This window comes from Adiantum capillus-veneris, chromosome 8 (assembly GCF_014529385.1).
Source record: "Adiantum capillus-veneris isolate H3 chromosome 8, ASM1452938v2, whole genome shotgun sequence".
NCBI classification, from domain to species: domain Eukaryota; kingdom Viridiplantae; phylum Streptophyta; class Polypodiopsida; order Polypodiales; family Pteridaceae; genus Adiantum; species Adiantum capillus-veneris.
The window spans coordinates 124382905-124408125 of record NC_140938.1 but is presented as its reverse complement, the minus strand read 5'-3'; positions in this window follow the sequence as shown (position 1 = coordinate 124408125).

Genomic DNA, 25221 nt, shown 5'->3' with positions numbered 1-25221 from the left:
GAAACAACATTGTACCAGAAACAAGTTGCGTCCTATGTTCAGTTGCTCCAGACAGAATACTTCATGTACACGATGGATCACTTTTTATTGTCGATTCTGGTGCTATAGGAAATATGACATATCAGTCTAAGTGGCTCCATAACTATCATCCACTGCCAGTTCAACGTGTTGTTTATCTTGCTGATGATACTACTTGTCAAGTAAAGGGTATTGGAGACTTATATCTTGGTACCTTATCTTCTTCCACTCGAATTTTGCGAGGAGTATTACATGTACCAGATCTTCAACGTAATCTTCTTTCAGTTGCTAGACTTGTTGATCTTGGTCTGTTTGTTGGATTTGATCATACCAAATGCCGAATTGAGAAAGATGGACAGACTATAGCCACTGCTCCTCGAAATGGTAATTTGCTTGAACTCTCTCTTAACGATGCTGTAGCAAATGTTGTCACTACTCGAGGGGATCATGATTGCAAAGTATGGCATCACCGTTTTGTTCATGCTGATTTCTCAAAACTCCTTGATCTTCAATGTCGTAATCTTGTTCATGGCATGGATCTTAAAGCCCATCCCCATATGGGAATTTGTGAATTTTGTGCTCTTGGGAAACACAATCGAAAACCCTTTCCTCTTTCAAATACAACTCATTCTCATGACATATTGGATCTTGTTCATACTGATATATGTGGACCTCTACCTTCTTCGAGATCACAATATCGCTACTTCATTACTTTCATTGATGATTTCTCAAGGTATACGATTGTATTTCTACTTAGACAAAAATCTGAAGCCTTATCTGTTTTCAAACAATTCCACAAGGCTGCGGAACTTCAAACTGGTCGTCGCCTTAAGAAGCTTCGTAGTGACAATGGAGGGAATATGTTTCTCAAGAGTTTGTGAGTTACTGTGCTGACACTGGAATTCATCATGAACACACTATTCCATATTCGCCTCAACAGAACGGTGTTGCTGAACGAAAGAATCGCACTATTCTCAATGCTGTAAGATGTATGTTGATTCATTCTGGCTTATCTCGTGTTTTCTGGGCTGAAGCTACTTTGACAGCAGTATTTATTCAGAATCATCTTCCTACTAATGCACCCTCTGGTAAGATACCCATCACAGCATGGACAGGTGACATTCCTTCTGTATCTCATTTTCGAACCTTTGGATGTATTGCTTATATTCATGTTCCCAAAGAAACACGAACAAAGCTTGATGCTCCTGGTCTTAAAGTTATTTTTATTGGATATTCTGACACTTCCAAAGGCTACAAATTCTATGACCCTTCCTCCAAGAAAGTAATTGTGAATCGTGATGCTACTTTTAACGAACAGCTTATGGGAGGCTCATGGTCCATGGATGATTCTGATGATACTAAATCATTGCTTCAGGCTTTTCCATTTCTTTCAGAAGATGAAACTCTTCCTATAGAGCAACTTTCCTCTTCACAACCATCCATTCCGAATGTTGCCAATGATGATATTGATATTTTTGTTGATCTGCCTATTGATTTTGAACATGGCTCATGTCATGTTTATGATGACGATATTGCTGATAATGCTTTTTCTACTTCCGAAGATCCCATTACTTATGATGAAGCTATCTCTTCACCACAAAAGGATCAATGGCAAGAGGCTATGGAAGCAGAGTACGATTCTCTTATCTCTAAAGGTACATGGCTACTAACTGAATTACCTCCTGGTCGTACAGCTATTAAATGTAAGTGGGTGTATAAGACAAAAGTAAAATCAGATGGATATTTTGACAAGTTCAAGGTGCGTTTAGTTGCAAAAGGTTACTCCCAAGTAGCTGGTGTTGATTATCAAGAGACTTTTTCATCAGTTGTTCGCATTACAAGTGTTCGAGTTTTATTGGCATTTGCTGTTCAATTTGATTTAGAAGCTCATCAAATGGATGTCCGAACTGCTTTTCTTAATGGTGACTTGGAAGAGGAAATTTATATGGAACAACCAGAAGGGTTTGTTATTCCAGGTAAAGAAGACCTTGTTGCTCAACTCCATAAGGCACTATATGGTCTCAAACAAGCTTCGCGAGCCTGGTATACAAAATTTGATCTTTTTCTCACCTCTAAAGGATTCATCTCTTGCTCGTCCGACCCCAAATTATACATAAAACGCCAAGGTAGCAGTTTTGTGGTTCTTGCTCTTTATGTGGATAATACCATCCTTGTTTCCAATGATTTGGGATTTCTTCAGCAAGTAAAAAAGTTATTGTCTTTTGCATTTGATATGGTGGATCTTGGAGAGATTCACTCGTGTCTTGGTATTCAAATCGAACGGAACCGTACAAAAGGTATTTTATTCCTTCGACAGTCAGTTTATTGCAGATACTATTCAAAAATTTGTTATGGAAAATGCACATTCAGTCAACACACCTTGTCTTGCGAGCTCTACGAAGAACACTTCTAACAATGGCGGTCAACTTGTCACAAATCAACCTTATGCTAACTTGATTGGATGTCTTCAGTTTGTTGGCATGAACACTCATCATGATATTATGTTTGCTGCTAATTATCTTGGACAACATCTTGCATGTCCTTCTCTTAAGCATTGGTCTGCTGAAAAGCGTGTGTTGAAATACTTGAAAGGCACTACAGATTTTGGTTTAGTCTATCGACGACAACTCACATCGGATTCTATGCAATCTCTTTCTCTTTTGGGTTACACAGATGCAGACTGGGAAAGCTCACATTTATCTATGCGATCTACTAGTGGAAATTGCTTCTTTATAAATGGTTGTTTTGTTTCTTGGACCAGCAAGAAACAACGTTGTGTTGCAGTTTCTACGACTGAGTCAGAATATGTTGTGGCATCACTTGTAGCTCATGAGTTGATTTGGCTTCGACAAATGCTGGTTGATATTGGTCACTCTCCTCTTTCTAGCACACCCTTGCGGTGTGACAACCAAAGTGCTATTAGTCTTGCAAAAGACTATGTTCAACATAATAAGTCAAAGCACATTGCTGTCCATTATCATTATGTCAGGTATGAAGTACGCAAAGGAACCATTATGGTTGAACATTGTTCAAGTGACCAGATGATTGCAGACATTTTGAACAAAGGCCTCAACGAGTCACGTTTCATCCTCTTGCGCTCGGAGCTTGGAGTTTCTTCGACCTCACTCTTTCTAGATTAGTTTCTTTGCTATTGTAATAGCTTTGTACATATGACATTGTAATCTTTTAGGTACCATGCACTATGCACACTCCACATTTGCACATTGTGATCTCTAAGTCACTTGAATATTTGTACATAGATGCATCATCGCTGGTTCATATTTTCACATTGTATAGGGGCTTGGGTTTTTTCCTTGAACTCCCCAAGGGTTTTTTCATCCAGAGCTAGAGACCTTTGTTTGAGTGGGGGTGTTGGAGCTATATATGGCTCACTCTACTCAACTTGGTCTCACCTATATATTTGTATCTTGTCCTCAATATTGAGAGACGGAAGTGAAAAAAATAGACCCGGTGGCCTCTACACCAAGACTATGCACAATGGCCTCATCATGCGGAATACACAATAGGGGCACCACCTAGCAAGATATGCGGCTAGGACGCATACATATACACAATGAAACATGCCATGGAAAACAATTTCAAGATCCACACCCAAATGTGGAATGGGGTGGTCAGAGAATAAGGTGAGAGGAGTGGTGAGTGAGTGAGTGAGAATGGGCTCGCTACTCGTGCATGTAGTAAGGAAGATAACGAGGTCAGGGATACATGCAAGTATGCTCACTTCTCATACAAAACGTGGCGAATCCGCACACCTCAAGATGGAAGTAGAAAGATGATAGGAATATGAGAGGGAGAGAGAGTGTGTGTGTGTGTATGGTGGCGAATCCGTACACCTTAACATAAGCAGGAAAAAAAATGGCAAGGAACAAGCATATACCATACTCACAATGAGATGTATCCAAAGCGACACAAAGTATGGCACCAAGATGGAGTGTGTTGATTGCTTGCAAAAGATGAATACAATAGGTATCGTATGGCACGAAAATGAGAAGGGAACAAGATCGTAGGAGGCATAATGGAGAGATGGGAGTTGATGGCGAGGAATATCATGAGTGTGTCCACCCTTCTTCTTCTTGAAATTGTGCCTTCAACCCTTAATTACAAGTGGTGTGGAGGTGTGGTGCTCATCTTTTGTGCATGGTGATGGTGTTGTGATTATGTGATTAGGGTTCATGCTACAAGCATGTAGCACAAGAGTGTGTATGGATAGGTGTGTGTGTGTGTGTGTTCTGTGTCTGTGTCTCTCCCCCCAAGTGAGCTCTCATGGCCTCCTTATATAGGGAAGGAGGGAAGGATTTAGCAATATTTCTATTTGAGGTGAGTGTCCCACTTTGGTGACTAGGAAAATGGGGTGCATGTGACTGTGGCTCCCATCTTGTCTCCTCATTATTTAAAATACCAGAGTCAATAGAGAGAGAAGAGAGAATGTGGGTAGGATGTGGAGGATAGGAAATATTTACAATAGTCTAGCTTTGGATAGACATAAGCTTATTAGGGAGAGAAGAGAGAGGTAAGAAAATTATAAGAGAGGTTGTCGAAGGTGGATATTTGTTGATGAGGATGGATCCTTCAAAAATGGTGATAGAATTACTCTAGACTAGCCAAGACCTCATTAAAAGAGCCTTGTCTCTTGTAATCATGCTTGAAGACTTGTAGAACCATAGCCATTCTAGAAGGAAGAAAAGTGGGGATGGCCTGTGTCACCATTACACGAGAAAACTGGGGTCCACTACAAAAATCATATCTCCGTGTTCATAACTCCAAAAATTCTGAAAAAAATTGAGCTAAAAGTTGAGATCACGAGCTACATCTTTCAGGTTGAACGCTCCTTCAGATTTGGGGTTCTTCTTTACTTAAAAAATTCAGCCAAATAATGTATTATTTGTGGCTGCAAAAGTCTTTTGGTGGTCCCCTTTGAGTGGACTTCTCTCTTGCCTTCAAGTGTAAGCTCCTTCATGTGTATGAAAACATGACCTAGAGTGTTGAAAAGATTGGCAATCATCTAGATGGAGGTATTATTGAAATTTGAAAGTGGGGTTGAGGTTTGAAAATGAAAACTAGTGAATAAAATATTTGGTAGAGTGGAATAATATACATATATGAAAAAAAAATATTAGAAAATACTAGAATATATATATTTAATATTTTTAAGGTCAAAAGAGAGATCAACAAAGAAAGCTTACTTATTATGCTACATCGTGATTGATTAGCATAAGTATTATTTATTTAATAAAGGCTAAAACGTTTGTGAAAAAGGAAGAAAAAATCAAAAGTAACTTATATAATGGGAAATATTTTGATAAAAGGGCAAAAGTATATGGGGGGGGGGGGGGGTTCCCATGCATGGAAAAGCTTTCCTCATTAGCCCTCCCCCTAAGGCTAGAGGTATTCATGCCTCTAGCGTTGTACCTGATTCTTCTTCAATTGAGGTGGAGGAGTCTCCCTCCTCGGGGATTTCCATCATAGGTGTTTGATCAAATCTCAAAAAGTACTGCTTCAACCTCCATCCATTGACACGTGTTTTGTGGAGCCTACCATCTGCATCCATCAATCGGTAACTGCCATTGGCGAGGCGCTTTCTAATGACAAATGGCCCTTCCCATCTAGGTGAAAACTTTTTATCCTTCCTAGTGTCAAACCTGTTATCATACCGTAGGACCAACATACCTTTCTTGAGACCTTTTGCCCTAAGTCCCTTGTTGAAGGTAAGTCGACGTTGCTCTGCCTGTGCTGCATAATAGTTGATAGCATCTTCTCTGTCTAGTTGAAGCCTCTCTAGCTCAAGAATGTGGTTGTGGAGATGAGCATTAGGACGTTCCACCTGCCCAGCTAGCACCCTGAGACTAGCCAATTCTACTTCAATGGGTAAAATGGCTTCCTTACCAAACACCAAGTGATATGGTGTGAACCCAAGGGATGTGCGAAATGAAGTGCGATAAGCCCAAAGTGCAGCCATAAGATGCTTGTCCCAATCACTTTTGTGATTTTTTACATGCTTAGTGATGATCTTGCAAATCATACCATTTACCTTTTCCACCAAACCATTGCATTGTGGGTAGTAGGGAGTTGAGTGTCGTCGTGAGATACCTAACTTCTCCATTAGCTCTCCTACAAGGTCTCCTCTAAAACCTGGTCCCCTGTCAGAAATTATTTCAAGAGGAGTGCCAAAACAGCAAAAAATGTTTTCAAATACGAACTTAGCCACTTCCTTAGCTGTAATCCGGGTGGTGGCAACTGCTTCAGCCCACCTGGTCATGTAGTCCACACCCATGATGATATAAAATTTACCTGATTGGCTCCTTAGCAAAGGCCCAATAGCATCAATTCCCCATTTCTCAAATGGTCCATATGAGATTATAGGAGTCTGTGGCTCATATGTGAGCCTCCTATCCCCTGCCTTTTGACATTCCTTGCATGTTTTACACCAATGATGCACATCCCTATGTAGACTAGGCCATACAAACCCGACTTGTAGAATCTTTCTACTAGTGATGTCAAGTGCAAAGTGTCCTCCGCAAACACCATCATGGCAACTTGAAATGATTTCACTGATCTCTCTAGAGAGAGGTACACGCCTAAGAATTTGATCCTTACCCTTGCAGTAGAGGTCGTCATTGATAAGGCGGTATTTTGTTGCCTTGTGCACAAGCCACTGATTTTGGCCCTTAGTAAGATCCTTAGGATACTCTCCTGTGTCCAAGAAACTCATGATGTCAGGCATAGCATCGCTACCTTGGAAGAGAGGCAGCTTCAACTTGATAGCACCCACCACTGAAACATCTTGCAACTTCTCTCTAGCTAGAGCATCTGCTCTTTGATTTTCTGCTCGAGGGACATGATGTAATTGTACAACTTGAAATTTCCCTAAAAGTTCCTTGACTTTGCGCAAATGGCCTAGCAAGATATGATTTTTACAAGCCCAAGTTCCTTGTATTTGTTTTATTAAAAGCATGGCATCACCAAATACATTTAACCGTTGAATGCCCTGTGTGACACACCACTCTAACCCAAGAGTTAAAGCTGCATATTCTGCCTCATTTTTAGAGTGAGAATCCAAGAGATTCCCAATGGAGAAAACCTTGTCCCCTTGCTCGTTGAAGATGACAATGCCTGTTGCAGCTTTGTCCACTTTCCTCTTGTAGGCTCCATCAAAGAAAAGAGAGTGAGCCTCCTCTACCTTAGGGACTTCCAGCACGGGTGTAATATCTTGATCATTTGGCTTTATCTTTAGCTTCTTTTCATAGTGGCGATGAGTGAGAATACCTCCTAGACTGGCCCTTGTGGAGTTCTCCACTTGCATTGTGTAGTCAAACTCTTGTAGCCTTGTGAGCCATTTGGAAATCCTAGAAGAAACATCCATGTGCTGCATTACATAAGGAAATACTTCTTCCATTGTTAAGATTATGAATGGTCTAGACAATAAATAAGAGCGAAATTTGGTGGTAGCAAACATTAATGCAAGCACCATGTGCTCCACTGCCGTGTATCCCTTTTCTGATGGGGTCATCATTCAACTAGAGAAGTAGATAGGACGCATGAAAGAAGTTTGAGGATCCTTTTGCATCAATACAGCCCCAAGTGTGTCATTTCCAACACTAGGGTTTACATAAAATGGCTCGTCCCACTTTGGAGGTGCTATGGTGGGAAGTGAAGCTAGAATTTGTTTTACCTCATTGAATTGTTGTTCATTTTCTTCACTCCAAGTGAAGATCTCTTGATGGGTAACTTGTTGTAAAGGGAGAACCACATGGGAGAGCAAGTGAATGAACCTACTCAAATACCTCACCTTTTGAAGAAAATAGACCAATTGCTTTGTTGTGGTGGGAGAGGTCAAAGCCACCAAGGCTTGAACCTTGCTTGGGTCAGCTTCAATGCCGTTGGCCGAGATCACATGGCCAAGAAGAGTAACCTTGCTTTCACCAATGTGGCATTTCTCCACATTGAGTTGGCCACCCAAAGCTTGCAGCCTAGCTAGACCTTCATAAACTTTCTCCAAATGAAGAGAGCGAGAGCTATAGATGCAAAAGTCATCAATAAAAACACGGATTGATTTTCCAAAGAATGGCTGAAAAACAAATGTCACATATCGTTGAAAAGTGGCTGGAGCATTAGTGAGACCAAAAGGCATAACTCTGTAAGCAAAGCATCCCCATGGTGTGATGAAGGTTGTCTTCTTTTGATCTTCTTCAGCAATGCTAATTTGGAAGTAGCCTGAGTAGCCATCACATACCGTGTAGCGCTCATGTCCTGCTACCTCATTGAGTATTTCGTCTTGAAAAGGAAGAGGAAAATGGTCCCTCTTTGTGGCTGCATTAAGAGGCTTGTAATCAACACAAACCCTCCACTTACCATTCTTCTTTGGTGTGACTACCACTGGAGAAACCCACTCTGTGTCTTCAACAGGATAGATAAAACCGGCTTCTAGCAATTTCCTCACCTCTTTGAGTAGGGCGTCTTGTTGAATTACTCCTAGCCGCCTGAGCTTCTGCACTACAGGTTTACTTCCCTCCTTGAGCTTAATGTGATGTTGAACTACTGTGATGCCAGTGATTTTATTATATTCATCAATGAACAATGTGGTAAAATTACTTAGCATCAAAATATAATCTTCACGCTCCTTCCCACACAACTCACTAGAGAGAATTTGATGTAGCTTACTTGCTTCTACCAGAGGTTGTATACCTGGTGTCTCCCCTTGGCTTGATGATGAGGCATCAGGTTGCTCCATCTTCTTAGGGTCCTTGAGAATGATCGCCATCACCTCAATGCTACTGTCACTTTCTTCACTCACTGTTGACTCCTCCTCTGAAGCGGTTGAAGATTCACCACTAGAAAACTCATCCTCAGAGGTTTCGAGATCCATGTCACGTTGTTGACCTATCTTCATGTCGTAAAGTATTGGCCTTCCTTTTGCATCCTTCATCTGGATTATGCCGGTGTCCCAGTCCTGCTTAGCTCTCATAGCCATAAGCCAAGGCCTCCCTAGAATGATAGGATAGCCCTCCCCTTTGTGTGGCATGACAAAGATGTCCACATCTACCTCGGTGTTGAATGCCTTTATCCTAACTGCATTTATGACACCAACACATTGAACTTTTAAATTATTTGCCATTTTGGCTCGGCTTGGTGCCGGCCGACTCACCTCTAAACCCAAACAGTGCATCATTTTTTCACTCATGACGCATATTTGTGCACCACCATCGATGTAGATATTGGAGATGTGTTTCCCTTTGATGTAAGCATCCATCACTGGTAGTATGTCGTCTAGATTCCTCCCGGAGATAGCCCCAGCTATCTTTGGCTTTGGTCGCCTCGTGTTAACCATCTTTGTCCATTGTCTCCTAACCCTAGGTGCTAGGTGGAGTAACTGGGGCCAGGTGATTTTTGGGCCCTGCATAGAAACATCTTGAACCAAATCATATGGTTTAGAACATTCACCCAAAGAGAAATCTACAATGTCAATTTTACGTCGTGACTTGGACGATTTTTTGCTAGATTCCCCTTTATTCTTCATCTTTTCTTCCTTTTGAGAAGATTCACCATGCCTAGCGCGTTTTACCCCAATGGCATCTACTCCTTTAACCTTGGTCTTATCCTCCTCCACTTTCTCCTTTCCCTTACCTTCAAGACTGACGACGCTTACTGTTTGATTGCCAACTGGTGGTGGGGGTAAGGGTGGAATGAGAAGTTGTGGTGGTGGTGGTAATCGGTGGTTGTAAGATTTGCACGGGTGGTGCTTGTCGTGGTGCCCTTGATGGTGGTGGTCTTGCTCTTGGTGGTGAAACCTGGTTTTGTATGGCTCCTCTGTTGAAATTCTGCCTCCTTGGTTGTGGACAGTAGTACATGCCATGACCATCCTCCCCACAATTGTAGCAGTGGTATTCTTGGTTTTTCCTTCGTTGTCCTCTCCCTTGCTCTTGGTTGCGATTGTGTGCATGCCCTTGTTGTATCAAATGGACTGAGAGATTCTCAAGTTGATTGGTGATTCGGTTGAGCAGGTCTTGCTGATCTTCAATTGGTTCTTGTGGTTGAATCCTCTGGGCGACTGTTGTAGGTGGTGCTAGAGGTGGTGGGGTCCTAACGGCTTCCTCTCCATCGATATTCCTGGCTTGTAGGCGCAACTTCTTGTCTTTAAGGCGGGCCACTTCAACTGCTAGCTCATACGTAGCAGGAAACCTTCCCTTCACCTTCTCTTTAAGAGTTGGCCATAACCCAGCCACAAACCGATCCTTCTTTAGGAAATCAGGTGCCCCCTCATCCTCTCTTAGCGATGCAACCCATCGCCCCCATAAATCTACAAACTTTGACTCATATGATGCGTATTCCAGCATACTGCCCTGCTTCAACTCTTTCAACAATTGCCATAGCTTCTCTGATGTTGTGCCCTCTCCAAAACGCTTGACAAAGGCTGCCCTTAATAAGTCCCACCGTTCCTTGGTTTCTTGTGCCAAGGCATTGTACCATGATCTTGCCTCCACCTTCATTAGAAGTGGGAAGATACGCAAGCGCGAAGCATCATCATCTCTTCCATAGATGACACATGCTATTTCCAAGTTGTCTAGAAAGTCTGCAGCATCCTCGCCCACCTTACCAGTAAAGGTTGGAAATGCTACACTTGCCATGATTACTGAGAGAGAGCTAGAAAGACACACTTCTTAACTTGCAAAATTTTTTTCTTTTTTACAAGGAGGCGTGTATACCCTATTATACTAGGACATAGATTAAAACTTCAAACGGTACATTGCCTTGTACCAAAGGTAAAACAAATGGCTGATCTGATGCCAGAACCTCAAAAAAACCGCTCCCCACCCGGCATGGTGTCAATGACGTGCTGGTAGTGAATCTTCAAGTCCAATATTACCTTGATTGAGCGTACACGTGTTGGTATGTGTGATCTGTCTTGAGGTAGGTTGTCCTGATTCATGTGAAGCTTAGAGGTACTTAGTCACTGTCCAAGCTTGTAGGAGAGGGTGGTGTTCTTTCCTGAAACAAACTCAGTAGATCCCTAGTTTCTCTAGTGAGAGTGTGAACCAATGCTTCTGTTATCTGTGCTGCAGCATCAGGTGCGACTTGAAAACTGACTATGATAATTACCTCGGTGACTTGAGTTACCCGATTCTCAAAGTAGAATAGTGTTGATTCTCTATTGTGCAGAGCTCCTTCCATTTTGTTGTTGTTGGTTGGCTGTAGGTTGCGGACATAGTTTCCACCTTCTCCTTCTTCTTCTTGGCACTTGGCCTATGTATATCCACTGGGTTTTGGCGCGTTGGTTGACTCTCCCACTTCAAATCGATTACTGTTACGCCTGGCACTCGAGCTTCGATGGAGATGCGGAGTTCGTCTAGTTGTGCTTGGAGCTCTTCTTCTTCTGTCGTCCAGTTAGAAAATCCTTTATACTCATTCATCCATTCACAATAGTTTAGGGTTTTCAGTCTTGTAAACTGAAGGGTTTTCAAGAGCCCTCCTCAGTGGGGGCACCAAATGAGACGCGGAAGTGAAAAAAATAGACCCGGTGGCCTCTACACCAAGACTATGCACAATGGCCTCATCATGGGGAATACACAATAGGGGCACCACCTAGCAAGATATGCGGCTAGGGCGCATACATATACACAATGAAACATGCCATGGAAAACAATTTCAAGATCCACACCCAAATGTGGAATGGGGTGGTCAGAGAATAAGGTGAGAGGAGTGGTGAGTGAGTGAGTGAGAATGGGCTCGCTACTCGTGCATGTAGTAAGGAAGATAACGAGGTCAGGGATACATGCAAGTATGCTCACTTCTCATACAAAACGTGGCGAATCCGCACACCTCAAGATGGAAGTAGAAAGATGATAGGAATATGAGAGGGAGAGAGAGTGTGTGTGTGTATGGTGGCGAATCCGTACACCTTAACATAAGCAGGAAAAAAAATGGCAAGGAACAAGCATATACCATACTCACAATGAGATGTATCCAAAGCGACACAAAGTATGGCACCAAGATGGAGTGTGTTGATTGCTTGCAAAAGATGAATACAATAGGTATCGTATGGCACGAAAATGAGAAGGGAACAAGATCGTAGGAGGCATAATGGAGAGATGGGAGTTGATGGCGAGGAATATCATGAGTGTGTCCACCCTTCTTCTTCTTGAAATTGTGCCTTCAACCTTTAATTACAAGTGGTGTGGAGGTGTGGTGCTCATCTTTTGTGCATGGTGATGGTGTTGTGATTATGTGATTAGGGTTCATGCTACAAGCATGTAGCACAAGAGTGTGTATGGATAGGTGTGTGTGTGTGTGTGTTCTGTGTCTGTGTCTCTCCCCCCAAGTGAGCTCTCATGGCCTCCTTATATAGGGAAGGAGGGAAGGATTTAGCAATATTTCTATTTGAGGTGAGTGTCCCACTTTGGTGACTAGGAAAATGGGGTGCATGTGACTGTGGCTCCCATCTTGTCTCCTCATTATTTAAAATACCAGAGTCAATAGAGAGAGAAGAGAGAATGTGGGTAGGATGTGGAGGATAGGAAATATTTACAATAGTCTAGCTTTGGATAGACATAAGCTTATTAGGGAGAGAAGAGAGAGGTAAGAAAATTATAAGAGAGGTTGTCGAAGGTGGATATTTGTTGATGAGGATGGATCCTTCAAAAATGGTGATAGAATTACTCTAGACTAGCCAAGACCTCATTAAAAGAGCCTTGTCACTTGTAATCATGCTTGAAGACTTGTAGAACCATAGCCATTCTAGAAGGAAGAAAAGTGGGGATGGCCTGTGTCACCATTACACGAGAAAACTGGGGTCCACTACAAAAATCATATCTCCGTGTTCATAACTCCAAAAATTCTGAAAAAAGTTGAGCTAAAAGTTGAGATCACGAGCTACATCTTTCATGTTGAACGCTCCTTCAGATTCAAGGTTCTTCTTTACTTAAAAAATTCAGCCAAATAATGTATTATTTGTGGCTGCAAAAGTCTTTTGGTGGTCCCCTTTGAGTGGACTTCTCTCTTGCCTTCAAGTGTAAGCTCCTTCATGTGTATGAAAACATGACCTAGAGTGTTGAAAAGATTGGCAATCATCTAGATGGAGGTATTATTGAAATTTGAAAGTGGGGTTGAGGTTTGAAAATGAAAACTAGTGAATAAAATATTTGGTAGAGTGGAATAATATACATACATGAAAAAAAAATATTAGAAAATACTAGAATATATATATTTAATATTTTTAAGGTCAAAAGAGAGATCAACAAAGAAAGCTTACTTATTATGCTACATCGTGATTGATTAGCATAAGTATTATTTATTTAATAAAGGCTAAAACGTTTGTGAAAAAAGAAGAAAAAATCAAAAGTAACTTATATAATGGGAAATATTTTGATAAAAGGGCAAAAATATATGGAGGGGGGTTCCCATGCATGGAAAAGCTTTCCTCAATATGAATGAGTCTTTGGGAGCGTATATGGTGTGTATCTTGTCTCGTCTCTCTCTCTTTCTCTCTACATCTCAACAGTGGCTGCCCTTGAGAAGACAAGTCCATATTTGAAACCGGTCACCAGCAATTGAATTCGGTCATCGGCCATTGACTACCGACAAAACGGCCAAACAGCCGGCCATTTTCCGACCACTTTCCGGCCATAATATCGAGACTCACCGTGAAAATTTTGGTTTTTGGTGAGTGATTTCTTTTCATGCACTATGACTTCTCCTCATAATGGGGGCCTTACAAATGTGCGCTTTCAATACAAAAAATTAAAAGGGGTAAATTATGCTCCATACTTAACATGGTGCCCTTCTTGAGTGCCACTGTGAAATCCAACTCAAATAGGATGATAAACCATCTTACTATTTGTCCAACACCGAATGTCTTATTCACCAGATAGAGTAAGGCTTGATGGTCTACAAAAAAGACAAACTTGTTAGATAACAAGTACTGTCAAAATTTCTTAACCGCATGCATCATTCCAAGAACTTTCCTTTTAATGGTGGTGTAGTTATTTTTGGCTAAATATAGATGTTTTTTGACATAAGAGATACAAAAATTCATTGTCTCCTCTCTTGGTTGAGCTAATATGCAACCGATATAAAACTTTAAAGCATCAACATGCACATGGAAGGACTCTTCAGTATTGGTGTTGATATCAAGCCTTGTTTAAACTTTTGGAATGACTTCTCACATTCATCCGTACATTCAAAATGAGTGAGAATACCATAAATGAATTTTTCAATGATTGCATACATGTAGATAAATCTATGATAATATTTATAATTCCCCATAAATACCTTAATTTCCTTGACATTTTTCAGTCTATACATCTCCATAATTACTGCTACCTTCTCCATATTTGTGGCAATACCATTTTTTGATACAATATGTCGGATAGTTTTGCCATGTCTCACCATAAATACATATTTCTCTAGATTTAACAAATCCTATACAGACAAAAATTCTCAAAGACACACCTCAAGTGTACAAAATGGCTCTCTTGTTTAGACAAATGCACACAAAGATCATGCCATATAAACTTCTCGAAAATTTAATAGGTATTCCTTGAATTCATGGCTCATTAGCCACAGGAATTTTTTTTGTGCATTGGTTAGTCCAAAAGTCGTGACTCTATAAGCCAAAATTCCCCATTATATTTTGAAACTCTTTTTGTGTTGATCTTTGATATCTATGGCTAATTGATTGTAACCCGAGAATCCATGCAAGAAGTTATAAGACACTTTCCCAGCTACGCGCTCTAGAACATAGTCCATGATAAGAAGAGGATTATTATCTTGTATGGTAGTGGCATTCTGCCTTCTTGAGGTTCACACACAATCTAGCTCTGCCATTCTTTTTTGGCACTACCACAATAAGTGATACCCAAATCTATGCCTTTTTGCGGTGCATAACCCTTTACAAGAAGTCAAGCCTTATGGCGATCGATCTGACCATCCGGCTTGCGTTTCAACTTGTAAACCCACTTTGTACCAATGGCCTTTCTACGAGGAGGCAAATCACATAAAGTCCATGTGTCATTTTCTATAAATGTGTCATTTTCTATAAATGCATCATATTCTGATTGCATGGTAGCCATCCAATTTTTTGAGTTTTGTGCTTCAATAAAAGATAGAGGTTCCTCGACATCATGTAAGTTAGACACAGTCAAAGCATAACAATTCTATGCATGGTGAGAGCCTGAATAAGCACGACTAGACAAAGGTGCATCCAATTTAATATCACGCAAAGTGTGCACCAATCATTTTGGCATACCTCTAGCCTGCTCATTTTCAGCCCTTTCCTCATCAAGTACATCATGTACATCTCCATCAGTAATAGGCTGATCTATAAAAATTTTGGAAACCCCCATAGGCTGTACATTTTCCTCATTGGAATTTACATTCAAACTTCCACCACTAAAAAGAGGCAACAAAGTGTCATAAATGTCCAATGAGCTTACATTATTGTCTCTAGTACATGACAGCAAGGGCTGAATAGAATCTTTCACAAACACTACATCCTGTGAAACCAAAATACGCTTTTTTTGTAGATGATACAACCTGTAACCTTTGCTTTTAGCACTATAGCCAACAAAAATACATTTGACAGCCTTATCATTCAATTTTCTTCGCTACACTTGTGGCACTAAACCATAAGCCAAAAAGCGAAAAACACACATGTGCTCAATAGATGGCTTTCTATCATGCCATGCTTCATATGGAGTCATAGACTGCAACGCTTTTGTAGGACACCTGTTGAGTACATAAGTGGCACATATGACAGCCTCGAGCCAAAACGAATGTGGTAAAGCTTGACTCTTGACCATACATCTTGCAATTTTTGTAAGAGACCTGTTTTTCCTCTCAACAACACCATTTTTCCTGAGGCGTAAACGGAACTGTACATTGGTGTTTTATCCAGCGGCTATCCAGAAATGCATTAAATCCATGAGACATATACTCCCCCCCTCGATCGGAACAGAGGGTGCCCATAGTACATTTTGATACATTTTCAACCATAGTGAGAAATTGTTTGAAGCACATAAAAACTTCGGACTTGCTTTAAGCGGAAATACCCATGCATGCCTGGAGTAATCATCAATGAAAGTCATGAAGTACAGGTAATTTCCCAAGGACGGAGTTTGCATGGGCCCATAAACATCATTATGCACAAGCTACAACCTGCATGTGGCCCGAATTGAACCATCCTTTGGAAACTTAGAATGTTTCGTTTTACCCAAAAAATAGCCTTCACAAACATGTTTGATATGTGCTTCAAGAGGTGACAAAGAACAACCATATTAGATTTCTGCAAACGCAGCAAGCTGACAAAATTCAGATGCCCAAAACGTGCATGCCAAAGTTTTGCATCTGAAATAGCCTTGAATCTGCAACTGCATTTGCAAACTTTTTTCCACACTTATCATACAAAGTGAGCTTATACTACCCATAGCACAAAAGGCCAGATGCAACAATTTTATCACCAAAACTGACATCATGAACTGTAAATCTATCATCCACAAATTTGACTACAAGTCCAAGGCTAGCAAGTGTTGATACAGACAAAAGATTCTTCTTGATCCCAGATACATAAAGTGAATCAATAAGTGTGAAAGAACTACCTTGCAGTAGTAAGCACCATCTTTCCAACCCCCTGAACCAAATAAGAGGCATTGTTGGCACGAGTGACTGAATTCTCATGAGGGACAGACTCAAGAGAGGTGAACAATTCACGATGTGAGGTAACTTGCGTTGTAGCAGCGCTGTCAAAATACCACACATGTGAATCTGCAGCAATTGATAAGCATGTATCATGGACGACAGGGTTGTAAGTGCACTCTGCACTAAAGGCCCATTCCGCATCAACATTAGCATCACAGTCTCCATTTACAGAAGATTCAACAATGGCTGCATTTGTAGTTGAGCCAGCATTTGCAGTGGAACCATCCTCTTTGGCCTTCAACTTAGAACATTGCTTGATCAAATGATCATTAGCTCTACAATAATGGCAATGCATCTTCTTTTTGCCCTTATCACCAGAATTTCCAGACAAATTACTGCCAGCAAAAGCATTAGGAATAGAAGTTTTGCCACTCGCAGCAGAACCATAAGAAGTGGCTGCATTACTCTTACCACCCTTCCTTTGAGAAGCAATAATATCCTGTTCAAATGCACACTACCTAGTCCTGTTTTTTTTGTAAAGTGACTCTTGCAACAGCAATGTGCATAATGCATCAAACTTGACAACTTCAGGATTTCCTTGGGTCATTAGTCTCCAAGTACTAGCAAAAGTCTGGTATGAATCTGGTAAGGCATCAAGAACAGTCTGCGCAAGAGAACTGTCTGAAATGCCACTTCAACTGCGAAAATAAGTTTCTCATTGATATCCTTGACACCAGCAAGGAAAGTGTCCATATCATCTTCCTCATGCATAATCTTCGATTCCAACTCTTTACGATGTCAAAATGTGTGCGATCTAGCTGGGAAGGTGCAAAACCTCTGGCTATGAGAGTTCGTGATGAGAGTCACAAACACTTTGTGAAAAAGTGTTTTGGAGAATCACCAACCCTCTTTCTAAGGGTGACAAATAATCTAAGAGCATTTGTGACAGCAAAGTCACAAACCCTCTTTCCTATCGTGCTTGGAGTCTGCTTGTTTTCGTAGTCAAGATTATGATGAGAGGATCACCAAATCACATTCAATTTCACTAAATTTTCAGGAATGAAACTTCAATGCTCATACAATCACAAATCTCAATCAAAACCCAGACCTCTTCCATGGTATCATGTAGGCTTCGCCCCTAATTACATAGTCGTAACATCAAACAATTGAAAGGAATGCTCGAGCTTCCACCTTCATGAAGACAATTTTCTGATTTTTTAGAGATTGATGAGATTTGAAATGAAGCCCAAGAACCATTTTGATATGTGGAATCCTAATTCCTCCCTCACAAGCTCAGATACAAGATTGCGAAGAGGCGGGACTACAACACGCATAGATTGGGCACCATGGAAGCTATTGCATATAGTAGAGCAAAATTACAGGTTTTTTTCTATAAAAAGAAGCCTCTCTATCTTACCCACAGCAATATGAGCTGATATGTCAATTTTTGGGCCATTTTGTCATTTTGGACCAAAACTAGGTCATTTTCAACTCATTTTTTATCCAAAACATGCCATTTTTTATGCGAAAAATCCCAAACAGAGTTAGAAAAATCCCTAAATTTGTGGTATCACTCATTAGATACTATGTGAATAGGAGCTATTTTGTAACCCTCCTTGTCACATAAGTGGGTGGTGTGGATTCATTAACACATGCATCTATAGTAGCAAGAATTTGAGTCCACTCAAATGGTTCAAATAGATGTTCAAGAAATGGTTCAGTTACGTAATCGGCATCGTCTATCTCTCAATCTAATATGAGGTCTTCTCTTTGTAAGCCATCACAATCAAAATCTCTACATATCCAAATTGGAGTGTTTTTCTGTATCCACCAGGGCAATTTAGTTTTTGCTGAGGTTTTTAAATCCAACTCCTGGATTTGTGAATTAAAATATCCTTGTAAGAATGGTCCTTCAAATTTACCCGAGTAATTGATCCAACTTGTTTCTTGTCTCATGAAAGGTCTTCCAAGGATAATTTCATAATTGAGTTTTTTTCCAAAATCTACAATGGCAAAGTGTGATGGTAATCAAGTCCACAGGAGCTCACTATCATATTACCCAGTAACTCCATCGGTTTCTCAATATGCCCATCTGCTAGCTATAATTGCATCCGTGTTTTTCTAATTTCCAATTTTTCTTGAGCTTCCTAGAAGGATTTCGTTGCTATGGCAATGCCTACCCCACTTTCTACAACAGCCATGGTCGTTACGCCATTATATTGTACCAAAAGGTTCGTGTTTCCTTCTTTTCCCACACAGTAATCCCCAACTTTGTTTATGGGCACAGACTTCACAATTCTAGACTGCAATTTCCTTTCTTTTAATTATTTTGGGTTTTCTTGGGTTACCCTTTTTAAGCCCATCCATGGTAGGTTGTAGATCTCTCCGTAGATGTGGTCTTATCTTAAGGCAGCTCACCCAACGTGATTGTGCATTGGATAGGAGCTGGAAAACCTGAATGTAGATTTGCCACTTCCCTCGCCACATCCAAGGTTTGCTTTAGTATATTCAATTTTGTTGTTTTATAGACCAATCATTTTTCTTTATTTTCACCTAGGTATGAAAGTAGTGTCTATAGTTTTCAAGCTTTTGATAATATTTACTGCTCTTGCCCCCAATCTCCATACATGGATTTAGCCCCACTTCTTCGGTAGAAGCTAATTTCCTATCTAGGCTCTCATCGTTCACTTCCCTAACTCAGTTACAGAGGTGGTTTGGCCAATCTTTGTTAGCTAGGCGAACTCAATCTAGCCCCTCCTCACTATCTGGAACTATTAGTTCAAGTGCATTAATTTCTTGTAAAGTTTTTCCCAACCCCTCATCATCTTGCATTTTTCCTTTGTTTGATATGGTCTCGATTGGAGATGGTTTTCCTATGGTTCCAATTTAGGCTTTTGTTTCTCTAGCATAGATTGCATATTTTGCACCAAATTTTTATACGTTTCAAGTTTGGCGGCTTCCATGTCACATGTTGGCTAGTTCTTTCATTTGTTTCAAAATTCTGACCCGCTTTCAATCTCGAGGGTGCCGGGGGGGGTGGGTCACCTAAGAATTTTGTGGCTATCATGTGAATGTAGTAGAAGGGGTTATTCTCTTTTTCTCACATTTTCACTTACAAAAGGGTATTGTAAAATAAAATTGGGAAAAGAACTTACAGATTGAATACAAAAAGAGTGTACTTTATTTGTCCAAAATTCATAGATAAGGAGTTTTAAAAATAGTCCAAGAATGCACGCACTCCGGAGGTTCACCATTCATTACCTCCCTATATAACGTCTATTCGTGGGGTATTAAAAGAACCCCTCTTTTAACATGTTTAATTGATTTAAATGATCACCTATTTTAGGATTTTTTTCTAAAATTGAATATAAAAACCCCTTATTTTAATGTACCTCCATTAAATTGCCTAATTTTTTTGTATTTTCAAACTCCTTTTATACATTAACATGAATACATAGTGCCACCCCTCAAATGCACGCGATATACACAACTTATACATAGTAACTTACTTGGGTTTTCAGTCTCGCTTGGAAAGATTCCAATTTTCAAATCTATTATCTACAAGAAGAAAAAAAAAATTGAAAACACTGCTCCTGCACACACAGATTTCGTCCCCCATCACTACACATTGACCCAGTGTTTTAAAACATTGAGGGCTAGTAGGTGTTGGTAGACACTTGTCTATTGAAAAGGTCCTTGGAGGCGATGCTTTGGTGACTCGGAGCCCAAGAGAGTGGCATCAGAGGAGACACACTTAGTGAGGCTTGGGGGACAAAGAGGTGGAGTTTGGAGTTGAAGAGAGGGATATCAAATTTTGCGAAGCTATTTGGGATAATCAGAGGAGTGGAACAACTTGGATTATTTTTCAGCTTGGTTCATGCAGCCACCCTTGGAGAGAAGGCTTTCTAAAAGTTCCAGATCTTGCAACTTCATCATGGCCCCCCCTTTCTCGAGCAGTAGAGACAAATTGAAGAGAAATAACTACACTCATTATCCAATTTGATCATGCTACTATGGTTCTCAAGGAAAGGCGTATGGGATGTTGATAATGGCTCGGAGCCCCGTCCCATGAGGGATCCCCACAACAGGTACATCCGCCTTCAAGATGAAGAATATATTAAATCATGTGTCAATTGGGATGCAGCTAATATGAAGGCAATGGGGAATCTCTTATAAAGGACCTTTTGCCATTTATTTAGATTTTAACAACTACCCAAGATATGTGATTCAAGCTCGTTGGAATGTTTGATTGGGATTCTATGATGCGAGCAATCACCCTTCTTAGACTATTATTTGCCATTGATTTTTCATGCGACAATTCCACGCAATCATTTCTTATGAAGGCTAAAATTGTTCATGATCAACTATCAACTATGAGAAGTTCACTAACAAGTACTGAGTTAGTTGCTTTGGTTCTCACAATGTTTCCTAAGGAGTATCAAACAGTTTCTAGGACACTTTGGATACAATTCACAAAGGAAAAGCTGGAACTTGATGATATACATATTTTCTCATTGAGGAGGAAGTGGAGTTGATAACTCAAGGCAAAATTCAGGTTTCTGGGACATATGGGAAGCACATGGGTAAGCCTTTGCTACTTTGGTAAAGCACGGTCATTTTGGCCAAGGATTAAAGGTCCAAAGTCAAAGACACAAATTCTACAAAGGACAAAGGTAAAAGCAAGCATCAAGAAGAAAGCAATGATAGTGACTTAGGGAAGGATAGCAAAGCAACTCTTGGTGTAATGGACAAGATATATAACTTGGGAGGCTTGAACCTGTTGGGCTCGCTGCTGCTCCTGTGCGTTCCCCCCCCCCCCCCCCCCCCCCCCCCCCGCCTGCTCCTGCTCCCCCGCGCCATAGCCCCCCCTTCACCCTCACCCCTCGCGCTGCCCTTGCTTGCGTGCTGTCTCGCGCGCTGCTGAGCTTACACCCAGCCTGCGCGCAGCCCAGCCAGCCCCGCCCGCTGCCCCTCCCTGTTGTTCGCTGCCCGCTGCCTCGCCGCTCCAGCCCCTTATCCCCATGCCCCCCCCCCCCCCCCCCCCCCCCCCCCCCCCCCCCCCCCTCCTCCGAAGGCCTCGTTTGAATTGCTTGGCAGTGGATTCTCAGTTGGTTTCTCCTTACCAAGCTCTCAAGCGTTGGCCTTCTCATCCGCCCTTCTCCTTCAAAGTGGCAGACACTAATGGAGGCTCATGCTCCACCTCAGAGGGACTCCTCCAAAGCCCCCTCGCCCGACACCGCTGAGCCCACCATTTGACTTGCTCTCTCACCGACAGAGCAAGCGAGCCTAGCTGATGAGGTAGAGTGTCTGCAGGCGACCTCGGTCATTTGCAAGATTCTCGGCACCCGACCCAGCAGAGGAGAGCTGCGTGACCTTCTCCAGGCCCTCCTTCTCGCAGAGGTGGGCAAGATTTTGGATGTCCACATCCTCCGACGGGGGTACTACCAGATCGAGTTCGAGACTTCCGAGATGGCCTCCAAAGTCATAGCTATGAGTCCACTAGCTATCCGAGCATCACGCGCCCACTTTCGACAGTGGTGACACGATTTTGACCCGACATCGGATGTGCTCGTAGAGGAGGCAGACATCCCCATCTCAGTCTGCTTTCCGGGTTTATGGAGGGAGTACCTTCCACTGCTCTTCAGGATTGGCTCCGCCATCGGGACTGTTTTGGAGACACCTCGTACGCCAACATCAGTAGTTGCCAAGGCGGCCGGCATCCCTTCAATTCGAGTTTTGGTCAGAGATACCCACACGCTCCCGAAGGTCATCCTTTTGCCTCGGGTGAGTGGGGGTTGGTTTAGGCAGAGTGTGGAGTACTCAGGTCTCCCAAACCAGTGCTTCATTTGCAGACAGATGGGCCACCTAGAGAAGGCCTGTCCACGGAGGAGACCACGACCTGCACCTTAGCCTCAGCCCCAGCCTGCCAAGGCTAGGCCGCAGCCTCAACCAGCGACACAGCGCACAGATTCTGAGCCACCCTCCAAGCCTGGGGCTCCAGCAGGGGAGGGATGGCAGCAGGCTCGTGGCCGTCGACGCTAGGGGCCACAGCGACAGCTTGGCACTCAGAGTGGCCCTCAGGTGCCTACTCAGCAGCAGTGGGTTCCCACGGGGAACCGCTTTGGTCCTCTTGAGCAGGAGGAGCCTCCTACGCCAGCCTTCTCTTTCGTTTCACCCTCGCCAGCCCCTCCACCTTCATATTTCCCCTCTTCCTCCTCATCCCCTCCCCCGCCCTTTGCTCCCGCCCACTCCCCACCTCGCCCCCTATCTCTGTCGTCCCGCCCCGCTTCTCTTCTCCTCCGCCCCCCCCAGCTCCTTCTCCCCCTCCTCCTGCTTCAGTACCACAGTCGACTCAGGAGACTGGTCCCTCGCCGGCGGCTAGGAGATCTCTTGGCAGCGCTTTTGCCATGAGTCACCTAGCGAGAGAGGGTCAGCCCTTCTTGTGGCCCCCTTTGCAGATTCAGACATCTTCCCTTGCAGCTATCCCTCGTGGTCTGATGAGCATTGACCTCCGACGCCACTGGGACTTCTTCGATTACGGATTCACTCGCTTTCTCGGCGATTCCGCAGCAGACCACGAGGCAGCCTGCTTCAGGGTCCACGCTCTGTTCCTCGCCGCTAGGGGGACAGAGGCCTTGGACTCAGCAGTTGGTTTCTCCTTTCCTCTCTGCGGTAGGACCAAGACAGAGTGGTCCCTCCACTCAGTGGTGGGATGGTTGCATACACAGGTTCTCGAGTTCTCTCACCACATGGGAGAACTTGGAGTTACAGATTTGTTGCAGACTTTGTGGCCACTAGCCAAGTTTGCGGTGACACCCCCAGACTCAGCAGGATGTAGGCACATTGTGGTGTACTTTTTTGCTGATACACAGTGTTTTCCTTGCTATGTATACATACATGAGGACTCCTGGACAGAGGAGGTTGCTTTACGCTCGGCTCGCTCTGCTTGGGCTTGGGCTAGGCACTCACTACAGGCTCGCCTATCTAGAGGACGCTCGGATGCGGATTACTCCCCATCCAAGCCTGCCTCGAAGATAGCCCGTCTTGCTGCTGCTGCGGCATCTATTCTCTCTCGCTCCCCATGAGGATCGTCTCATGGAACGTGCAGGGATTAGGTGGGCCCTAGTTTCTGCGATAGCGGGGCCGATTGCGGCAGGAGCTTCAGCGTTGCCTTGTGGGAGGAGAGATTGATCTCCTTATGCTCCAGGAGCACCATTTGTCTGAGAGCCGCATCCGGCGCTGTGGTCAGATTTTGCGTGGACGTTATGATTCCTTTTGTTCAATTGCTTTTGGACCTGGAGGCATCCAGGGTGGGGTATGTATGACTATTGCGGACTCATTGCAGCAGGCCATTGTGGGCAGAGGGATTATTGTGCCAGGCAGGGCTCAGTGGATTACTTTGCAGGTTCAGGGTGGCCTTGTGGGCTTTCTGAACATCTATGCGTCCAATGTGGCGAGTGCTCGTGCAGAGTTTTGGTCACAGATTGTTGAGTCTTTGCCACAGGTTGACCATTGGTGTGTAGGAGGGGACTTCAACATGTTGGAGGACCCTTCTGACAGGATCGGAGGCAGCCATGCTACTGTGCATGGAGTCGAGTTAGCAGCTTGGGGGAGTTTGTGTATGACCTTGAGGGTCTCGGATACATGGCAGCATTCTGGCTTTGTGAGGCCTCCAGAGAGTCTTGCCTTCTCTAGATTAGACCACAGAGTGGGAGAAGTGAATCTATCGCGGATAGATCGCTTCTACACTAGTGACCACTTCAGTGACTTGGGGGGATCAGTGGGCATCATGGCAGGGACATCCTTCTTGGACCATGCACCAGTGATCCTCACAGTGGTAGACAGGCAGAGGAGTGGGAGCACGATGCTTCGCATCCCAGAGCGGGTCTTGTTGGACACAGCACTCAGAGAGAGGGTAGAGGCTCTTTGGACAGAGGGCATGGACAGCCAGGCTCTACCAACAGACAGAGTGGCCTTAGGCCTAGCTCAGCTTAGCCACTTTTTTCTCCAAGAGTCTTTGGCTCGACGGGCCGCAGCGAGAGAGGAGGAGCAGCGTCTCAGACGAGGCATTGCTTCACTACAGAGGATGCAGGAGCAGCATCCAAACAGTCCATGGTTGGAGGAGCAGTTAGAGCAGGCTCGACAGGAGCTTGTTCGCACAGAGGAGAGGCACCATGAGTTTGCCTTTCACTGACAGGCATCTCAGTGGACTCAGGTAGGTGACAGAGTGACAGGTGCCTTTTTTGAGACAGTAGGACCTCGGCACTCGCATGCCAAGGTCACTCAGCTGAGGAGACCCGATGGGTCAGTTGCTTGTGAGCCTGAGGATATGCATGTAGTTGCTATTGACTTTTACCGTGAGCTACTGACGGTTGAGCCCCAGTCAGAGAGACCGGATGCATGCAGGGAGCAGGTTTAAGCGCAGATGCCTTGTCTTGTGACTGAGGAGATGCACCAGAGGCTGGAGATACCTCTTCGGCTTGAGGAGCTGCACACGGCTCTTAGGGCCCTTCCTCGTGGTAGTTGTCCAGGTGAGGATGGGTTGACTCCCAGTTT